Genomic DNA, 5,870 nt, shown 5'->3' on the forward strand with positions numbered 1-5,870 from the left:
AGGAACAGGTTGCCCAGAAAAGTTGTGGGTGCCCCATTCCTGGAAGGGTTCAAGGCCAGGTTGGATGGGGCCTGGAGCAACCTGATCTAGTGGTGCTCGTGGCAGGGGGTTTGGAACAAGATAATCTTTAAGGTCCCTTCCAATCCAAACCATTCTCTGCTTAGTCAAAGCAAGGCCTTAAGGGACACACCTCCACATCTCTCCAGGTAGCTTTCTTTTGAGGGCAGTGCTCTGATGTGGACATTCTCACATCTACTGATGCACAAAGGAGAGCAGAAGCTCGGAGTGTGTGCAAAATCGTTCACAAAAGCTTGAGAAAGAACTGTGTGCTTGCCTTGTGCCAAGTCAATGGCTAGGAATTTAGGGGGGTGTCTGCAAACTGGATTTCTAAATTGCAACTTCAGTTTCACAGGTTGACCTACCCAGGACCATCCTCAGAAAGAGAAATCGAGTGAAGCTTTCAAAAACATGGTGTTTCTGAAAAACCCTGTGTGTGACAAGCTGGGTGTATGAATTGTCTGAAGCTAAGTTGTTGCTCCTATAGGTTGTCGTGCTCAATTGCAGGTTGCCAAGATTTGAACCTCAGAAGCAAAAAACCACACCTGCCTTCGTCACTAGAAACAACCTCATGAGCTATTGAGGGCTCTGGTTATGATCTTGTCTAGAAAATGTGTATTTTGTGGAGAAATTCTATAGGGTGCATCTCTTGCTGTTGGTGTGGCTGCTCATTTAGATGTTGCTTTAACAGCTTCTTGCTCGTGTTTCTCCAATACCAATTTTGTGTTTAGTAAAGAGGTTTTCAGCTAACACTGAAGTGTTGTTGAGTGAAGTGCATTTCACAGCCACTATTCCTGAAGTAATCCTGTATGTTCAAAATCTGGCATTTTTCTGTCTTTTAAAATGTATTTTTACTTACAGCCCACTGGGGAATTTGTTTTTTATTACTTAGATTTTTTTTTTTGGTGAGCCGTTAGTGAAAAATTGAACAATTTGTGGGTCTGTATTTCATTCTTATAGTATGTGAAACTGGCAAAAAACCTGACCATCTTACATGCTTTTTTAAAAGGCTTTTATTAGAATATATGTGTATAAAAAGACTATAACTGTGCTTATTTTATTTTCTTCATGAAGTTGTCATCCTGCCTACAAGACCAGTTTCTGACTGGAAAAGGCAGAATTTAATGACTAATTCTGTAACAGGAAAAACATATGGTCTCCATAATCATTACATTTTTAATGATGTGGCTTGGACAGAGTAATTCATGGCTTTGTGGAGCCATTCCTCCTTGAAAACTGCCTTACCTTGGGGAGGTATCACTGGCCGTCTCCAACCTGCCATTAACATTCTTTCGTAAAGAGAAGACAATGCCAAGTGTATCATATTTTCTCAGACAGCAACCTTCCTTGGGCTATATGTACACCTCTTCTAAGTGCTTAGAAACTGTCTGTGTAGTAGTCATTGCTTGTTTCTGAACTTTCTTTGGGGGGGAAAACAGTCATTGGAGAAGGCTGGCAAAGGGAGAGATTCGTAGGTATTGTCAAGTGCGGGATGACTAAAAAAGCTACATAGTCACATCACATCTTCCATACTTTTTCCACTCTGCAAACATTTTGCTTGGACAACATAGAGTAGTTTTAGTGTAAATAATAGAGAATTAATATAGACACTCCAAACTGCAAGATGATCTTTTTTTTTTTTTCTGTCTCCTTGCCATCTCTTCTGAAAAATAATGTGACGATGATTTTCCATTTAGTGCTAGGTTTTGGTCTGACACAATTAATTCAGTGGATTTGTAGTCTGAGGTTCTCAGGTTTTTTAGTGAAGTTTGTTGTGCCTTTTCCTGGGTAATGATAAAGAATTCTTTCCCATACACTTTCTGTGTTGACAGCTTCTTTATTAAACAAGAGCAGTCAACTCTTCTTAATAGCAAGCTTTCTCCTTTTTTATTAATATGATTTTGTTTCTAATTTATTGAGATTTTCATTAAAATTCAGATCAGTATGAAGGTATATGCTAAATATATTACAAATTGTTTTTATGTGTTGATGTTTTCTTACAAAGTAATGGACTTTTTTAACTCTGGATTCTAACAGAGGCACAACAAAATGCGAGCTAATTCATTAATAGGTCACCACACAAGTCAGGATGCTATTAGATTTGTGATTTTAAATTATGTCTTGCATATTCTCTAATTTCAGAAGAGCTATCCTAGAAAAAAGAGTGAATGCAAAACCTCACTCAGATTTTTTTTTTCCTTCTGTAAGTGCAAAAGAATTAATCTGACCGTGTACATTAAGAATGGACTGAAGTTCACACTGTGCTCATTTACCCTAGAAGCTAATTTGCAACCAGGTCCAGTTTTCATTTCTAACAGTTATATTTCTGTTGCAATTAGGATTTTCAAAAAGCTGGGCATCCCCTTGTGCTACTTATATATTGATTTTTATAGCTCCTATCCTAATCACCCTTTCATTGTGCCTGATTCTGGAACCATATGCAGGCTCTGTGGCATTTATTTATTTACACACTGCACTAACTTTAATTCCTCTACATTTCTGAGCTACATTTCAGTCTTCCCCACTGCACATACATCTCAGGCCTGCTCTAAGTTGCTGCCTTTATCTCCCTCAGCACATGTGCAGAGCTCCACCTCACAGAACCAGGAAAATACCTTTATTGTTGGTATGTCAGACTCCACTGGGAATACTGGTCTAGTCTGTAACCTTCTACTGTTGTCTCAAGGTAGCAAATTTATTGGACAGTTTGCTTCTTTTGCAATGATCTCTACCTACTAATTGATGATATTTATGTGGCAGTAACTTACTGCAAACACTCATAGTCACACGGAAAACCTGTGGCATAACCCCCATGGTACATCCCCCTATCAATGACAGCGACAGAGTAAAGCCCAAAGAGAATCAGTGTACTGATCTCGCACTACAAGATTCAGCAAAATGATGTTGTGACAGTAAAACGGCATGTAAATGTACTGTAAAATAAATAAGGTCAATATTTTCATTATATAGTGCTTCTGATAGCCCTCTTTTAAAATTCTTTCTTTTATAGAAACACAAAAAATACAAGCACAACAATAATGATTCAGATTTTACTGAATTATGTTACCTTGAATGCAGTTTGGTTCATATTTCCACTCAGATAAGAGAGTTTTCCACTTCTATATTATGTAACACTGTTTATAAAGGTAGAGAGCCAGCCTTGCAAACGCCTTGGAGTGCTCCTGTTACTGAATGAGGCTTAGGAGTATTTTAATTCCCACACCCTTATTAAGGTTATAATACTTCAATAGGTTCCCCTTTTGGCTTGGAAAAAAAAATCTCTATTCTTGGTGTATGTACAGATTTTTTTTCCTAAGGTCCAAACAAAATGACTTCTAGTTCTTTTTTTTTTTTTTTTTACAGCCTGGTCAGGATTTATATGTATGCTTAGATACATAGTTATGTCAATAACAGATTTTACTAATTAAAAACCTGTAATTGTATTATTGAGACACAACTTGATTTGTTTCTCCCCAATTTAAACAAATTGATCCATTTGATTCTCCATTTAATTAATAAAACAAAAAAAATTATAAATTTATACAATATGAAGTATTTTCTTTCAGCCAGTATGCACTTAATAGGGTGTGCACTGGTTCTAAAAGAAAACAAAGAAGTAAAAATAATTGAGAAACCTAGTGTTAAGGTAATATGTTGCAAAGTCAACAACATAAGAGTCAGGAAGGTAAATGTGGATTCTCAAGCAATAATCTACATTCAGCATAGGCAAAATGTTCACACTGCCCTTTTCTAGTGAGGAGCTACTACTTGTAGACTAGTTTGACACAAGGAAGAGATTGACACAAGGAATAAGGTATGTACTCCATATAAAATATCTGCAGGTAAGTATTATAATCTTTATCTAAAGATAATAAAGATTAATTAAACTGGAATAAATAAATAAAGCCGTTTGTAAACAGTATCTATGAAAGGAAACTAATTATCTGCCAGAAATCCAGTCTATCCAACTTTGAAAATAATTTAGAATTTTCAAGCTCCTGGTTTGGAATAATGTATTTCAATGAGGAAACAACCAAAACTATGTGTATTCCATTGTGAAGATGGGAAAAGAGCAAGAATATGAAGGAAAGCTGAAAGAAATGGATTTGGGACCTAATTTAAAAGCAAATAATTCCTATCACTCTTTCCTTAAAAGTAATGCATCTAACTCCATGCATTGCAGCACTGCCTTGGCACGGGAAGATTGTTTTTTATTGAAGATGTGAAATGATAACTACCAACAAAAATACTTCATTTCCCATAAGTCACAGACTCGGTCTGAGCTCCTTTTTAGCTGCCAAAATGTATCTAAACAGTGACTTGAGTATTTTCACTTCTGCATGTACCTGCTTCCATCCAACTAGCCAACTTTTCATCTGTGTGAATGCTTTACTGTCTGTGAAAAATGCTGCTCAGGCAACATTTATGTTAAGGTTTTCTCTTTATTGGTTACACTGAGGCACCAGGTCTTTTCTGGGTGCTTTGCAGACTGCAGTATGGCCACTGAGTGTCCCACGGAGCAGGTACAGCTGGGAAAAAGCTTTGTATCTGGAAGGAAATAAAAGTCTTCCTTTTCATTTTAATTCGGCTCTTCTTTTTGTTGTCACTCATGCAGCTGAAAACTTGAAGATCAACATAAGCTGCTTCAGCTGAAAGCTGGTAGGTGCTACATTCTGCCATTGCCTTCAATTACACAAGTTTTATTTCTCTCTATTAGAACCTCCTTCCCTTCAACCAAAAGAAACATACTGATCAAATCAATGCAGCATTAGCATGGTTACCAGCGGGAAGGTATGGGGTACTAAACAATGAGAGTGTATTAATGCTGGTTTTATGTTTGTTTCCAGAAAGTTTGTTTCCCTAAAACTTACTGCTCACAAGGCTTGTTTGTCAGTAAAATCACCTCATAGAGTCATAGAATCGCTTAGATTGGAAAAGACCCCTAAGATCACTGAGTTGGCTGTTAACCCAGCACTGCTGAGCACACCACTAACAGTCCCTAAATGCTGCACCTACTTGGCTTTTAAATACCTCCAGGAATGGTGATTCCACCATTTCCATAAGCAGCCTGTTACAATGCTTGACAACCCTTTTGCGGAAAAAATTTTTCCCAATATGCAATCTAGACCTTCCCTGGCACAATATGGGGCCATTTTCTCTTGCCCTATTGCTTATTACATGGGAGAAGAGACTGACCACCACCTAACTACAATCTCCTTTCAGAGAGAGTGATATGGTCTCCCTTGAGCCTCCTCCAGGCTGAACGCCCCCATCTCCCTCGGCTGCCCCTGATCAGACTTGTGCTCCAGACCCTCCGCCAGCTCCATTTCCCTTCTCTGGACTTGCTTCAGCACCTCATTATCTTTCTTATAGTGAGGGGCCCAAAACTGAACACGGGATTCAAAGTGTGGCCTCCCCAGTGCCAAGTTCGTGGGGAATGATCACTGCCCTGGTCCTGCGGTCTAATACAAACCTGCCCCGTTATCTCAGAGGGTGCAGACAAGGGTGGCCCCATCTGAAAGAGCAGGGCTGTTTTATGCCACAGCACAGGCTCTGTTCGACCATGGTCTCGTTCACAAAGGCCATCTCTGTTTGGTGATGTTTACTGTAGGTTACATCTGATATTTGAAACCCCGAGTTGTTCAGGCTCCACTGGGGCCCGAAGTGTTGTTACACACAAGGGTCAGTGCAGTGGTAACAGGGATAACAGCGTGTTCCTCAGGGGATAAATAACCCATGAAAGACACACCCCCCCTTTAACTCCAGAGGGGACCAAACTCCCCGGGGAGCGCCGCAACCCCCCCGCCGCAGCC

At 39.2% G+C, this 5,870-nt stretch overlaps 1 protein-coding gene; it reads right to left on the bottom strand.

Moving 5' to 3' along the window:
• The window catches only part of LOC135416638 (uncharacterized), a 414,600-nt gene that overhangs the window by 322,831 nt on the left and 85,899 nt on the right, over nucleotides 1-5,870 (bottom strand).

This window comes from Pseudopipra pipra, chromosome 6 (assembly GCF_036250125.1).
Source record: "Pseudopipra pipra isolate bDixPip1 chromosome 6, bDixPip1.hap1, whole genome shotgun sequence".
Lineage (NCBI taxonomy): Eukaryota > Metazoa > Chordata > Aves > Passeriformes > Pipridae > Pseudopipra > Pseudopipra pipra.